The sequence below is a fragment of the Gopherus evgoodei genome, chromosome 1 (assembly GCF_007399415.2).
Source record: "Gopherus evgoodei ecotype Sinaloan lineage chromosome 1, rGopEvg1_v1.p, whole genome shotgun sequence".
Taxonomy (NCBI): domain Eukaryota; kingdom Metazoa; phylum Chordata; order Testudines; family Testudinidae; genus Gopherus; species Gopherus evgoodei.
Genome location: NC_044322.1, coordinates 54247752 through 54264400, shown reverse-complemented (window position 1 = coordinate 54264400; position 16649 = coordinate 54247752). Strand labels below are relative to the sequence as shown.

Genomic DNA, 16649 nt, shown 5'->3' with positions numbered 1-16649 from the left:
ACTCTCTGTCCCCCAAAACAGTCTTTCCACACCCCCCCACACTCCCTGTTACACACTCTGCCGCCCACCCAACTCCCCTTCAGTTGAAAAGCAGCTGGCAATGTAGTAGGATGCCCATGGAACAGTGGGATGGGAAACCTGCATCATGTGATGCTGTGCTGCCCCATGAGGCATTGCAAACCCTTCCCAAAGCACCCTGCAGTCAGTTGCACAGTGGGCTAGCTACCACTGCTCTCTCTGCCCTTGCAAGTGCTTCTAATGTGGATGCCCTCCACTATCACACGGAACACAGTGTGGACATGCAACAGTGGTTTAATTCCAGCATTTTATTAAAAGTGGTATAACTTATTGCACAGACACTTGCCAGTACAGCCAAATCCTGGTTTAGCAAGGCCCAGTGAAGCACCACAGCTGGGAGCTGGCAGAGTGGAACAGACTGGGGCCGGTCCGCTTCCTGCCGCTACCAGTGAGTGCCTGTCAGGCGGCAGGGCCAGGTAGATAGGGATCGGGGCAGTCCGGGGCCAGGGGGATTGGGTAGGGGGTGGGGTCCTGGGGGTGATTAGGGATAGGGGCGTCTGGAGGGGGGCAAAGCAAGTTTGATATAATGAGGTCTCACCTAGAACGCAGCGAGTTTTGTCTGAGGTCTGTGTTATATCAGGGTAGAGGTGTAATATGTTTTATTAAAAAGGCAAAACAGACAAGAATTCCTATTTCTGTACACTCAACCATAACACCATCTCAGGAAGGTCCAAATGCATTTAGACTACAAGAAACATAAGCAGTGAAGCTTTAACAGGCTTGATCTCAAGGCAGAGAAGTAGACTACACTAAGACTCAACATTCCAAACATTTTCTGGCCAACTTCTGCCATGACTGTTCTTGTCAGAAGATGCAAAGAAGTGAGGAGGACAAATTATAAGGGGCCCTAATATTCTAATCTTTAATTAGTTCTGCTGCCAGTTATCACAGACTCAGCAACAGAAAAAAAAAAATTTAAATAAAAAGGAAAAGGTTTGCATACAGGAATATCATAAAGAAAACAGCACTAAATGCAACATATGCCTACTTTTCATCCCCACTGTGTGCCTCCAGTTTAAGGCCCTGATATAGTCACACAATGCTTTGCTGAACTGGAAGATGTTAAACAAAAGGCACATGATATGGATGAAAAGTAAGCTCTGTTCTCAAAACCAGCCCTGAGTTTATTTCAATGTCACTTAAGCAGGAGTTTTGTTTCATAACATATGCAGGAAAATGTAAAGGAAGTAAGAATTGGGAGACAGCTTTATAATTTTCTTTAGCTACTTATTTCTTTTGGGTTCTTTGATTCAAGACTTATAAACTAAAATCTGAGAATTCAGAAAACAATATTAAGAACATACTTGTATTAAGTTTACTGAAAGGGAAAACTAGCTAACAGATTCTGTTTTATTGCAAATTTGATCCTTCAAAACTCAAGCTGTCGCTTGTTAGGCCTGGATCTGTCTCCTTTATGCCACTCCAGTAACAGGTTTTCTCACCAGGGAATCTCCTGATGTTCAGGGCTTACCCAATCAGCTTAGGGCTGACACAGAGCCCTATGCCACTCTCCCACAAAGCCCCCAGGTGTAGCTATGCCCCCTGGGAAAGAAGGGAACATGACAGCAGTGCAGTGTGCTCTGGCTACTCTGGGCTACTCTCCAAATTATGGGCTGTAATGGAGGATACAAAAGTGGTTAAAGGCCTATTTCGAATTCTCTCCATGTCTCAGGACCCAACTCAAAACTGGGGTGAAAGTCTCCAACAGTGTTTTACATTAATTAGTTTTATTAATTTGGGAATGAGCAGTGCATTCAACTGTTTAAAGAAAACTATATATTTAGGAGAAAACTGGATCTAATTTTCTCTAAGTGTTGCCAAAGAAACAAACTAGAAGGACCAGACTAGAAATAGCTAAAGAATTTAGTGAAAATGGATTATCTAAATTTAATGGAAACAGACATCTATTTTCTAGCCTACAAAAACAGGACTGGTGATAGTAATCACTTTTTTATTTGTAGGGTGCATAGCAGTTTTTTGGCTGTGAAAATAAAACTAGCTGTGGTTCTTCCAGATGTTGTTAGTGAGAGTCTCATGCACATGAGATCAGATTATTCTGAACAGCAGTGTTCACTGAGGCCTTGAAAGTGCCCTATGACATCTCATGGTCCTGTGCAAGGCCATAAAGGAGGAGCACCCAGGATAATCCCTCAGTTCCCTTGCAATTCAATGGTAGCTGAGAACTCATAAAACGAAGATAGATTATGGGATCCACAGTGATTACAACTGTTTGGATAGCCTCAGTTACTATAAGGTAACCAACCATGTTCTTCCTTTGAGCATCTGTCAATTTACATTCCACAGCTGGGGACTGGCAAGCAGCACCCTTCCTGGATTGTGGCATAGGGAGTATCAGCTCCATTAGAAAGATTGTCATACCACTCCCACACTTAACATCTGCTTTGGTAGTTGAGTCCAAGGCCTAAAGCTTGACAAATCAGTTGGTTACTCCACATCACCACTTTGCAGATCTCAATTAGCATATTCCTGAAGCAGAACAAGGATATCACCCGAACTCTGGTGGAGTGAGCCTTGATGTTCAGTGAAAGAGGTACACCAGTCAAGTGGTAACCTAGAAAGACACACTGTGTTATACACTTAAATATTGTTTGTGATCAGAAAGCCTGACGCTCTGAACAGCCAGCTACAGCGAGAAATAAAATGGGAGACAGAATGGTTTGGTTCTGTCAATTGTGATAAACCCAGGCCAGTTGGGAACAGCAGAGTAGTAGAAGGGAGATATACTGGCCACTGGATAAGCAGTTTTCTGTTCCCTGAGTGACCAGAGGAGGGACTGCTCCAAGCTAATGAGAATACCTGACTCTAATTAACCTAAGTCAGGTGAGGCTGTTAAGCACCTGACTCTAATTAAGGCCCTTCTGATGCTATAAAAGGGCTCACTCCAGTCTGGCCAAAGGGAGCCAAAAGGAGAGGAAGTGCGAGAGGAACTGGGAGCAAAAGGCCTCCAAGAAGCTGAGAGTGAGTAGGCATAGTGCTGGAGGACTGAGAAGTACAAGCATTATTAGACATCAGGAGGAAGGGCCGGTGGTGAGGACAAAGAAGGTGTTGGGAGGAGGCCAATGGGAGAAGTAGCCCAGGGAGTCATAGCTGTCTAGAGTGTGTACCAGGACACACTCTAGACAGCTGCAATCCACAGGGCCCTGGGCTGGAACCCGGAGTAGAGGGCGGGCCTGGGTTCCCCCCAACTCATGATCAAACACAGGAGGAACTGACCTGGACTGTGGCTTCTACCAGAGGGGAAGGTCTCTGGGCTGTTTCTCGACCCACAGGGTGAATCTGAGAGGCGAGCAAATCTGCCAATAAGCGCAGGACCCACCAAGGTAGGAGGAACTTTGTCACACAAAGTATTAATGTAACATACTGCTGACGCATAGTGTTGTATGTAACTACTTTTCCCCTGACCAAGAGTCAGGTTTCAGGAAGAAAACAGGCAAGTTGATGGAATTCCATCAGATTCAGAGATCACCTTGTGATAAACCTCATGCCAAATTTAAGCGCCACCTTATCCCTATGAAGTGTCGTGGATGGAGGGTCACAGCCATAAATATTCGGCAGTCACCCTTTCTCCTGGCTAAAACACCCACAGCTAGGAAGAGTCCTCAGAGTAAAAATAAGTTAGGAGCACTCTAAAAATGGGCTTTAAGGGTGGCCTATAAGTCAAGAGGATGATGCTGATGTCCTAGGCAGCTGCAGGGTCTCTGAGTAAGCATTTAACAGGGCCTTGAAGTTTGATACTATTGGATGAGAGAATCAGAACAACTGTACAGGGAAATGGCAAGCCAAGTTAACTGTGAGATGAATCAATACAACTGAACAGGCTGGAACATTACAAATGCAGCTAGTAGTTGGAGAACTGCAGTACTGAAGCTTGCACAGAGTTCAGGAGCTGCTGACCTGCCCAAGTCAGTCACTCTTCCATTTTAATTAATAGTTATCTGGTGGTCTTCCTGCTCTGTATCAGGATCTCCTGGACATGGCTGAGTGCCAGACATGGACTGCTCCAAACAACATCCAGGCTGTTAAGTGCTAGGAGTATAATGATTATGGTACTGAGAGATCAGGTCCGGATAGTCTGGGAGCAGGATCGGCAATTAAATGGACATCTTCAGCAGGTCTGTCAGTCAAAACTGCCTCAGCTAGGATAGAGCCATGAAAATGATAGTGGCTTTGTTTCTTGATTTTGAAAGTTACCAAGGTTATCAGGGGAAATAGACGGAAAGGCATAAATGCATCCAGGACTCCACTGCAGAAAGAAGGCATCTGGCAATGATCCCAGGCTCATGCCCCCTATGTAACAAACTGACACTTGGCATTATCGTGAGTGGCAAACAGGTCTATCATGGGAACCCCCTATGATGTAATCTGGGCTGTATCATAGAATTTCATAGGGAGCACTTGGGATTGGCTACAGAGTGTGCCGAGGATCTCTTCATGTTTGTTTGTTGCAGACTTCCATAAGATGAACTACCTGGTTATCCCAGGTCAGTAGCACCATGTCCAGAGTTGATGGTCTCCTGACAGAATGAGACAGGCCTGTCTCCCCCACTTGGTGATGCAGTGCATCAGAGATGTTTTCCATCACGATCTATACTGTAGAATTTTGAACAGGAAGAAAGTAATGCAGACTAGCCTGATAGTCCTGCACTCCAGGACATTGATTTGGAGACCCAAATCTTCTCGGGACCAAGTCATTTGCATATGAAGACTGTCCACGAGGGCTCTAACCATTAAAGTCTTCACAGTGTAGAGTGAGAACTGCATCCCTCCCCACACATTCTTGGGATCCTTCCACTATTATGAGGAGTAACAGGTTAGGCAGTACTACTGCAGAAAAGGATCTGGGGGTTAGAGTGAACCACAAATTGAATATGAGCCAACAATGTGATGCCCTTGCAAAAACAGGCTACTATTTGGGGCACAGTATGTAAGACACAGAAGAGATTACTTACCGTAACTGGAGGTTCTCGGAAAGGTGTGGTCCCTATCTGTATTCCACCTGTAGGTGCACATGCATCCTACATGCTTGAGTCCAGAAGTTTTCTCCAAGCAGTATCCTTTGACAAACCCATGCACAGTGTCTCCCCTTCTGCTAGCAACCAAGAGTACAAGGGGTAGTGCGGGCTGACACCACTCCAGTTCGTCGTCCTACTGCAATGTTATTAAGGCCAAAGAAGAGGAAAAAGGGTGAACAGTGGAATACACATAGGGACCATGCATCACTAAGAACCTCCAGTTACAGTAAGTAACCTCCTCTTCTCCTTCGAGTGCATATTCTACACGTGGGTGCCTTGCAAGCACTGATCAGTGTGGATATTGATGCAAGGAGGCTAGTAGAGTAGTTTGTAATACAGACCTTCCTCCTGCTGCAACCACAGCTGACGCTTGAATCAGGGCATAGTGTGCCATCAACGAGTGGCTAGATCGCCACGTTGCTGCTTTGCAGATGTCCTGAAATGGGACGTCCGATAAAGATGCCACAAAGGCTGCTTGCGCTCACATGGAGCGCATTTTAACACCCCTGGGAAAGGTAAGTTTTGCTATTTTACCGCATTCCAATATGTATCCCAAGACCCACTTAGTAATTCCCTTTGAGGCTATAGCTTAGCCCTCTGCTCATTCTGCTATGGAAGCAAAGGGCCTCAGAGACATTCTAATGGTCTTGGTTCTTTGCAGGTAGAACTCCAGGTCACATCTGAGGTCAAGGAAGTGTAGTTTCTTGTGGGGTTTCAGAAAAGACACAGTTAAGTGAACTGACTGGTTTATCAAGGGACATGATGGAAAGGGGCCATGACTGGGATGCACTGCAGTGCAGGGTTAAAGTAAAGGCGCTGTGGAATGCCTACCACAAAGCCCGCAAGGCAAACTGCCGCTCCAATGCTGCCCCCATGACCTGATGTTTCTACAGAGAGCTGGACACAATACTTGGGGGTGACCCCACCTCCACTCCGAAGACCACTATGGTCACTTCAGAGCCCAGTGCAACAAGGCAGGCAGCAGGAGGAAAGCGGGAGCGAGGGTACTGAGGAGGAGAGAGCGAGCCCGACATCCCTAAATGCATGCAGCCAGGAGCTGTTAGCCAGTCGCAGCAGATGGCGCTTTGGGAAGAACGAACACCAGAGGAGGTGCCCGGTAAGCAGCTTTTATTTTTGGAAGGAAGTTGTTTGGTGCAGGCTCCTGGGACAAAGAGGGTTAGGGCTGCATGCGTAACTAGATGGAGAATAGGGGGTTGATGTGCGCTCTCAAATTGCAGTAATTGGCCTCAGTGATCTCTTCAAAGGTCTCATGCAGAAGCTGGGCAATTCGCTTGTGCAGGTTCCTTGGCAGAGCTACTGTGCTCCTTGTCCCAGTAAGGGTAACAAGTCCGCACCACTGTGCCGTGACTGGACGGTGGGGAAGACACCACTGCTGCACACAGACAAGCTGCATATGGGCCAGGACGGATGCTGCATTGTGGTAGAAGACCCTCCCTTGCTTCCCAGGTCATCCTCAGCAGCGAGAACTTCCAGGACAAACTCATCTTGTGGAAAATGTGGGGACACTATTCAGTATAGGGGCCCCCTGCAGCTGTTGGCTCTTCCCAAGGCACAGAACCCCAGGGGACAATACTGAAACTATCAGTCCCTCTTGCCCCTATGCTTACTCAACCTACAGGAGCCCCAAAATATGTGCACTCACTTTGGGATGGGCAATTTCTGCTATTGTATACACTGTGCTTGTCTTTGAGTACGGCCGAATTATTGCTCTGTCTGGTGTGAACAATGCTGCCTCTGTTAAGTGTTGCATTTTGGCTTTACAGGTGCAACCTTGAGATCCCAGCCTTGTTATCAACAACCAAAAGTCTCTGAAGAATCAGGAAGTGTCCATGAAGAAGCAAAGAGGACATGCTGCATGAAGTCCTACAGAAGTCCCTTAATGAAAATCAAAGAGTGCAGGAATGTCGAGAGTGAAAGGAGGGTCCACCAGCAGAATGCAGATCGCACAAAGCACAGAATGGCTGCTGAGCATCATGGAGCGCCAAGGCGACGCAACACAGGCGCTTGCAGCAATGCAGGCGGAGAACTTCTGCCCCCCTCTCCCGCCCACTCCTGCACAGTCCTTGTCCCCAAACTTTTCCTTGTGCCCCCATGTCACTTCCACCCCACTTTCCCCAACATCCGGGTTCTTATCTACACCAGTTGCCTCCAACAACTGTAGCTTCACCACCCAGCCCTGCAAACTATGACCCTTACCCACTGCCCTCAATCCACATCACCATGCATTTTAGCCAGCCTGAAGCACAGCATTAATTGCACAGCATTTCGGACAGGAAGACGAGTATGATAACAGGACATACGCAAATCTGTGATTGTCCTGTTCCTCACCCAGTGTCCTTCCCTCATCTCAAACAGCAATAATGTATCATGCCCTTTGTTTCCCAAGCAGTTGTTTCTTTTCAATAAAATGATTTTTTTGGTTTTGAAAACATTTAATTATTGCATTAAAGTAAAGGATACTGTAGCCCAGGAAAGCAACAGGCCTTGCAAGTCAGTGCATCATACATAGCAAACACAGATTCCTACTAACATTGGAAACACTGCACTTCACTCCTGTGCAGGGCACCAAACATTACTGGTGGTTTCCAATCTCAAATTGCTTCCTCAAGGCATCCCTAATCCTTACAGCCCCATGCTGGGCCCCTTTAATAGCCCTGCTCTCTGGCTGTTCAAATTCAGCCTCCAGGTGCTGAACCTCTGAGGTCCATGCCTGAGTGAATCTTTCACCCTTCCCTTCACAAATGTTATGGAGGTTACAGCACATGGCTATAACTGTGGAGATGTTGTCATCAGCCAGGTCCAACTTCCCATACAGACAGTGCCAGCGGCCCTTTAAACGGCCAAAAGCAGACTCCACAGTCATTCCACACCAACTCAGCCTGTTGTTGAACTGCTCCTTGCTGCTGTCAAGGCTCCCTCTGTAGGGTCTCATGAGCCACGGCATTAAAAGGCAAGCAGAGTCTCCAAGGATCATAATGGGCATTTTGACTTCCCCTACAGTGATCTTCTGGTCAGGCAACAAAGTCCCGGTTTGCAGCTTCCTGAACAGGCATCCATCTTTCAGAACACAGGCATCACGCACCTTTCTGGACCAGCCTGCGTTAATGTCAGTGAAACGCCCACGGTGCTCCACGAGAGCCTGGAGAACCACAGAGAAATACTCCTTCTGATTTATGTACTTAGAGGCTAGGTAGGCTGGTGCTAGAATTGGAATAGGCATCCCATCTATCGTCCCTCCGCAGTTAGGGAAACCCATCTGTGCAAAGCCAGCCAGAGTCATGGTTCTTCCTAGCAGTATGCAATTAATGGCTCTGAAAAATTGCAACAACACAATTACAGTGGTCAACATTCCCCCTCCAAACTGGTTAGCGACCAATCGGTAGCTGTCTGGAGTTGCCAGATTCCAATAGCTACCCACTTCTCCACCGGCATGGCAGCTCTCAATCTCGTATCCTTGTGCCACAGGGTGGGGGCAAGTTCAGCACACAGTCCCATGAAAGTGGCTTTTCTCATGCAAAAGTTCTGCAGTCACTGCTTGTCATCCCAGACTTGCATGACGATGTGATCCCACGACTCCGTGCTTGTTTCCTGAGCCCAAAAGCTGCGTTCCACCGTGGTGAGCATGTCTGTGAATGCCACAAGCAATCCCGTGTTGTAACCGTTATGTGAATCAACATCGTCAGACTCCTGTGAGTTTTTAGCTTAAGGAGTAACATGACATGCTGGTGAGACCCATCAGCATATTCCTCAGCAGTTTGGGATCCATTCCCACAGATCGAAAGGGAAATCAGAGCATGCAGTACAAAAAATGTTGAAAGATGGCACCAAATGTGGATGGAAGCACAGCGATTCCTGGGATGCAAAGCGATGCATCACAGGGCTTTGGGACAGGACCCAGAATGCTCTGCAACCCTCCGCCTGCTTCCCACAAGCCACAGCATCAGAATGGGAGGAGGTGCTCTGTGGGATAGCTGCCCATAATGCACCGCTCCCAATGCCGCTGCAAGTGCCACAAATGCGGCCACGCCAGTGCGCTTGCAGCTGACAGTGTGAACACACTGCAGTGCTTTCCCTGCGGCGGTCTACGAGAGCTGGTTTAACTCACAGCTCTATGTCTGCAAGTGTAGCCATGCCTTCAGAGCTCTCCCCATCTAGTGTCCCATGTATTAAATGCATTTTCTTTGTCTAAAAAAAAAAAAAAAAAAAAAAAATCAGTTCTCTTTTCAAAGGAGATCAGATTGGTCTGGCATGATCTACCTTTTGTAAAACCATGTTGTATTTTATCTCAATGACAGTTTACCTCTAGTCCTTAACTACTTTCTCTTTCAAAATTTGTTACAAGACCTGGCATACACTGAGGTCAAACTAACAGGCCGGTAGTTTCCAAGAATACTTTTCTCCTTTCTTAAATACAGGAACTATATTAGCAATTCCCCAGTCACTGGTTACAACCCCCAAGTTTACAAATTCATTAAAAATCCTTGCTATTAGGTTTGCAATTTCATGTGCCAGTTCCTTTAATATTTTTGGGTAGAGATTATCTGCTCCCCCCACCCCCAATCCCCGTTTTAGTCCCATTAAACTGGAATACATTTAGGGACCAACTCTCAAGAAATAGTAAATGTTCCATTCTACTTAGGACTGATGAGGCCTCAGCTGGAACACTGTGTCCAGTTCTTGGCACCACAATTTAAGATGTGGACAAAGTGAGTAGAGTTCAGATGAGAACAAAACAAAACAAAACAAAAAAAAAAATGATGAAAGCTTTAGAAAACCTGACCTATGAGGAAAGATTAAAAAACTGGGCATGTTTAGTCTTGAGAAGAGAAGACAGAGGCGACCCGATAACAGAGGCAACCCGATAACAGTTTTCAAGTATGTTAAGGTCTGTTATAAAGGGGATATGACCAATTGTTCTTTATGTCCAATAAAGACAGGACAAGAAGCAATCAGTTTAGTCTTCAGCAAGGGAGATTTAGGTTGAACATTAGGAAAAACTACCCTTATAGTTAGGATGTTAAGTTCTAGGACAGTTTAACCAAGAGAGATTTTGGAATCCCTGCCACTGGAGGTTATTAAGAACAGATTAGACCAGTGGTTCTCTTTTTACCACTGTGGGCTGCATATGCAGCTCTCTGCGTTATGTGGACAGTACCCACACAATATATAAAGTACCTGTACTGCCCTAAGGATGTCACATGAGCCGCAGCTGTGTGCTGCTTGGGCTGCAAGCAGCCCGCAGGTTGAGAACCACTGGGTTAGACAAACCCATCACGGGTAGTAGACTGGGAGCACGTGTAATTCAGAGAGCAAGTTAATGACAACTCCTTCCTTTCTGTCATTTGTAAAAATCTACAGAAATCACAAATTCAATGGTGTCACCCTCCAGGGTGTGGCACAAGGAACTTGCTGCCCTTCTGGCTCACAGCTCCAGATCCTTCCACTGGTGGAAATGTTGACAATACAATGCAGTCAAAAATGGGTTGACTTGGGCATCATTCAAAAGCTCTTTCTCCCACAAATACAATGGTACCAAACATGACAAATCTAGAATAATTATGTTCTATTTTAGCTATACTTTAACATAGGCATAAGCAACATGCAGCCCTTAGAGTTAAATTTTTGCCCTCAACTGATAACTGTTATCAGTTAATGCTCAGAAAAGGATACTTTATTAAGTTTTTTAATGTTACAGAATACTACAAATAAAGGAGTGCTTCAAATTGATTTGCCATCACTGGCAAAAAAGAAATGGTTCAGCAATACTGATTATCATCTTTATTATACAAAAAGGAGTTATGAGGCACTGATTAAGACATCAGCATCCAGCCAGAAATTACGGGACTCCAACTACAAATGCTATGCACAGTTACATAACATACTTCATGTACCATAATTACAATCCAAAAGTAATTTATTACAAAATCCTGGTTTTTACTTTAGTCTATCATTTTTACACATCAATGGGGAGATGAAGAACAACAACAGTTGCTGAATCTTTGGCAAATATCGCCATAAAGGACCTAGTTAAACACAATGCTCTGTGGCACCTTACATGCTATAAGTGCTCCTGGAAAGGGAATTTGGCAAGGTTAGTGAGCATCAGGAAAAAATTGAAGATGCTGGCATAAGTGCCAGCTATGGGCAAGACTTGCCTTATACTAGGCCTCATGGCGTGCATTTTGAGACAAACAGCTGCTCCTTCCACAGTAACCCAGAATCCCGAAGGCATCCCTTAAGTACAATTTCAACAAGAGACAGGTGAGAAACTGTATGAAAACAGTCATTCTTAGTGAGAACATTTCATTAAAATTAAGTAGATGTATTGATCCAAAAGATTTCAAAGCATATGACATATATTGAGTGCTACGCTAACAATGTCTAATGTGTTAGATCAACAGGTAAAAGCAACAGAAACAAATACTGATTTTACTGCTGCAAACAGTGGAGTTCATAAATTGCCTCACAGAGGCTCTAATGGATGGGAAAGTAGTGGTGACGGCTGAAGCAGAAGTTAAGAGAAATATGTGCTCTGAACAGGATTGAAGAAGAACAAGTGCTTAGTGGAAAGACTCTTAAAGCACTTATTGAAGATGAACTGTGGGATATGGATGCACTTTTTAGCAATTCTAGCTGCAGAAATGAATCACAATGCATGTCCTTAAAAGCTGCAAAAGACATGGCACTATCAAAAAAAAAAGTGCTGATGTCAACAGTAATATGAAGGATCTTTGCAGCAGCTGAATCTTTATGGAAAAGCATTTTGTCCTGCAGTACATGGGAGTTGCAGGGACCCATAGCTGATGCTAAATTTGAAAAAATAATTCCACATGACCTGTACTACAACTTTAAATAGTTCATCGGTGGTCATGGTGACTTCATCATCAGCAAATATGACCGTATTCAAACACAGAACAAGGCTGTCATTTTATTGCAAAGTCTCATGTGCAAGTGGCTTGAGCGAAAGGCAGGTTTCCAACACGTACAACTGTGTTACATATGTGTAATATACCACTACAAAATAACTGTTGGAAAGACCACATTATTTTACTGGAAGACATTTGATTTAGCCTCCAAAGTCACACTCCACACTCTGAAGGTACTCAGAATAGACTGTTACTGACGAGGTCATATTTGAATAGGAGGTGTTTGTATGCAGAGTTTACCATTTAAAGACCAAAATTATAACACTTTGCAGAGCTGCGCTGGTGGATGTTTTCCACAAAGCAGACAAATGGAGGAAAATTCCCACTGACAAGGGGTGCACTTATACCTGCTATAAAAAGGGCAAATCCTCAGGCAATGGAAAGGTTAAAACTATCCTCTCCTATCAGGCATGGCTGGACCTTGAAGGATGGACTGATCACACCAGTTGGGAGCGCATGGTATTTCACACACAAATCAATCCTTCAGCTAATCAAATGCTTGGGTGCAAAGACCAGAGACTCACCTCCCTGCAGTGTTTAGCTAGCAGCCAGCCAGTGCAGGGTGGATAGGGATCAGTGTGACACTGTGTCTGGCAGTGCTGCCCTAGATGGTGATGACTCTGATTAACAAATGTTTTTAGTCATACCTGTCAAGCCTAGTTTCCCTAGGCTTATCGAAGATCAGTGTATTCTTTATGTAAGCGATAGCTCTCTATGTTAAAGTATAATTTAAAATGTGGCTTTTTAAACATTTTTCAAATCTATATCTATTCTATGTTTCTCATGTTTGGTACCATTGTGTTTGTGGGAGGAAGGGCTTTTGAATTATACCCAACTTGTCTCATTTCCAATTACACAATTATCAAACTTATCATCAATTGAGAGGACCTGGAGTTGAGTCAGAGGGACAGCAAGACCCCCTGCCATGCCAGAGGATACCAGCACTAAAATTATGGATCCTCAGATTTTTACAAGTCAAATGACACCTCCCCTACCTTTTATCACTAAGTTGCCCACAGAATAAGATTTTACTACATTATGCTGCCAGACTATATATTTGGTTCTGCTTCAGTGGGGAGGGGGAAGGCAGATGAACTAAATGATCTCGAGGTCTCTTTTCAGATCTACATTTCCATGATTCCATGATCTCAGCTCTGTGATGACATGAGGCGGAACCATGGCATCTTTACTTGGCTGGTGTTTTGTTGGGGAACAGACTGATCTGAGACAGAGTTGGTGCAACTGCAGGTGAAATCTGGCAAGCAGCATCATGTATGTGCATACTACACTCTTGAGGGGATTCTGCACCAAAAAAGTTTACAGATTAAAAATTATGTGCACACTCTCAAAATTCTGCAAATTTTATTTGTCAAATAAATGTGGAGGCTCCAGCATGGCACTAGAGAGCACAGGCCATTGGCTGCACAGAGGTGGGAAATCACTGTGCAGCTCCCCGCAGGACATGGGTTCAGCAGTGAGGCTGCACCAAACCCTGACACAGCGCAAGGACCTGGCCTGCCCCAGAAACACCCCAGGGCCTTGCCCCTCCATGCCAAGTGCATCAGGTGTGGGCGGGCAAGCAGGCTCAGCAAGGCAGGATCCAAGTGTGGAGGAGCTTAGTGTAGGAAGATCCAGGTGTGTGTTGAGGGTTCTGTGTGTGGCAATCTCAGGGTACAGGCAGCTCAGTGGGGGGATCTGGATGCACAGGGGCTTGTTAGGGTTCTGGGTGCAGCGGTAATGGGACGCTGCAGCAGGGACCAGGTGAAGATGGTTGGGCTCAGCAAGGGGGTCTGGATGTGGGGGAAATAGTGAGGGGGTCCAGACCCTGGAGTAGTGGGGCAGGGATCCAGGTGCCTCATCGGAGTAGTCCTGGTTCAGGGGAAATGGGGTGTCTAGGTGCAGGGGTGTAAAGCTGGGCACAAGGGTCTACGCCTGAGGGGGTATGGATGCAGAGGGGTTGGGCGGATGAGGAAGCAGCTTCCTGTACAGTGATCCCTCCTCCTTCAGCTGAGTAGAGATAGGTGCAGGAAGCATGGGGGGGTGGGGTGAGGGAGTTTGCAGAGCTTCCTACAGCCAAGGGAGAAATCTGGGGATGGGTCTGACATAGCCTCAGATGCCATGGGGGAAGAGGAAGTCCTGTCTTCCTGAGCCCAGTGCATGGTAGAAGCCATCACCCAGGTCTTCCCCAGTCCCACCCCCTGCCCCACAGTGATTTACCTCTCTGCTAGCTATCCTGGGCACCTGAAACATACTGCTCGGGAGGGTCGCATGACTGCTCTTGTGGCTTCCCTTTGCTTCCCTGTCAGAAAGTCACTTTTTTGCAGGGGACAAATTCTGTGCATACACAGTGGTGCAGAATTCCCTCACGCGTAATACTAACATACAGCTGAACGGCCCCATACACATCAGCACTGTCATAGTCAAGTATGTTTCTATTCCAACAGTGATTGCATTGACAGGAATCTACGTTCAGCCAGGTATGCTCTTGTCGACCTGGTCAAGGCTCCTCTGAACTACTGTCTGTGATGGGATGAGAGAGAACAGAAAGGGAATATTACAGGCTTGCAGCTGTCTCCTCCTGGGATGTGCCCACAATCAACCAATCAAAGTAAGGGTAAATATGAATGGCCTTCCTTCTGAGATTGACCCTACCACCACTAGGCACTTTGACAACTCAGGGCTGTGAAAAGTCCAAACGGCAGTACCTTATACTGGTAATATTTGGACCCCACTAGGAATCTTTGGTATTTCCTGTAACCCAGATAGATGGCTATCTGAAAGCCTGGGTCTGGTTCATGGCTCTCAACTTACAAGTCTTGAGCCTGAAGAGACTGAGGTAAGCACAGCCATCCTGAAGCTGAGGCTATGTGTATACTTAACCAGCTACACTGGCACAATTTCAGCGTTGCAGCTGTGCCGTTGTAGCAGTTTAAGCAGAGACACTCATTACAGAAATGGGAGAGGTTCTCCTGTTGCTGTATTTAATCCACCTCCACAAGAGGTGGTAGCTAGGATGATGAAAGAATTCTTCCACTGACCTAGTACTGTCTACACTGGGATTTAGGTTAGCTTAACTGCATGACTCAGAGGCATGGCTTGAGGCAGCATATGTATTTGCTCAGTCTCCTCAGGTCTAGAAGAGAAGGAAGTCCCTATTTTTTCTTCAGGATAAGAAACAGGAGGAGAAGCCTCTTTCTTTGTATTCAGTGCGTATCTCTTCTCTGGCTCCTAAATGAAGCAATAAGGTCACTTCTGTTTGTGCTAGGCTCTTGTGAAAAGGGTACCTGAAAAAGAACAGGGAAGGGGACAGGTAGGGAGTAATGTGTAGAAATGTATAGGGCCCATTTTGTCAGCTATGGTGACCACCAAGGCCCAAAAGAAAAAGAGTGCAAGATGGTTCCTGAAAGTGAGTCCAGGCTCCAGCGTGATTCAATGCTCCTGTCAAATTTGCTGCCTCAGAAGGAGCCAGGTTAGCAGAGGAGGTGGAAGATGGCCATCCTCTGGAATACCTAGGCTGCCTTTTTTTGGGTACTCTGGTGTCCCCAAGAGTAGGACAGTGTCCTCTGCTGGGGATGGTACTTGCAATGTCAGGTCCTCTGTAGTGGCCTGTACCTTGTACACAGTGTGCCAGATTCCTAGAGCCATGAGGCCTGTGTCATAGTGACAGCCATGGACTGGGCAGCTGCATCAGTGGCTGCCAGTAGTGACATTCCCACAGCCATCTTGCTCTCCTTAGTATTTCCTTTATCATGGAATACCAGGGTTGGAAGGGACCTCAAGAGGTCATCTAGTCCAACTCCCTGCTCAAAGCAGGACCAATTCCCAGACAGATTTTTACCCCAGTTCCCTAAATGGCCCCCTCAAGGATTGAATTCACAACCCTGGGTTTAGCAGGCCAATGCTCAAACCACTGAGCTATCCCTCCCCCCATCCCTACCTCATCCTTGTTCTGGTGCTTGATTTTGCATTCTCCCAGACGAGAAAGTTGTACTTGGCAAATAAGCCCTGGTAATTTGCCAACAGGAGCTGCAGTGAGGCTGATGAATATGACTTGCACTCAAAAATATACAACTCACTGGGGTCTTTGTTCTTCAGTGTTCCTTTTGTGGACACAATTTTTTCCCCGTCCTGCCCAGACAACCCTGGGTTTGGATAGGCATAAAAGTGTTCAAAGCCCTTTGGGGGCATCTCACATCTCTTCCCTGCTCTGCTCTTTTCCAAGTGGACGGAAGAGTGTCTGGGATATCTGCCACAGTCCTTTGGCTGGTTGCAGGATCTATTCATTAACAAGGAGGGCAATTCTGGTTTGCATTATGGTTGTCAAAATTTCAAAGAAATTGAGAGACTATAACTTGAGAGTATATAAATACTGCTTCAACATGCAGGGTCTCTGCAATGCAAGACAGGTGGTCCTAATAAAAAGCTTTAAAGTAATCAGTTGCTAGATCTGGGGCTGGTGTCACTGCCTCATGCACTGGAGGAGAAAGACAAGGGTTGCTGTAATTCCTTCATTGCTTCTTGCTCTTGGGAGCCATATGTGGTTCTGGTGTGGACAGCTTAATTAATGATGCCATTGGGAACATGATCTACT

General features: G+C 45.9%; 1 protein-coding gene and 1 long non-coding RNA gene across 3 annotated transcripts in view; both read right to left on the bottom strand.

Annotated features, from left to right (window-relative positions):
- KPNA3 (karyopherin subunit alpha 3) overlaps window positions 1-16649 on the bottom strand; it is an 87570-nt gene that overhangs the window by 40298 nt on the left and 30623 nt on the right. The gene's annotated exons all lie outside the window — the stretch shown is intronic.
- LOC115652548 lies at window positions 157-7581 on the bottom strand. Its single transcript, XR_004000678.1, has 3 exons — window positions 5049-7581; window positions 4568-4689; window positions 157-2650 (listed from the first exon to the last, which is right to left on the bottom strand). It is a non-coding gene; the product is annotated as an uncharacterized LOC115652548 (long non-coding RNA).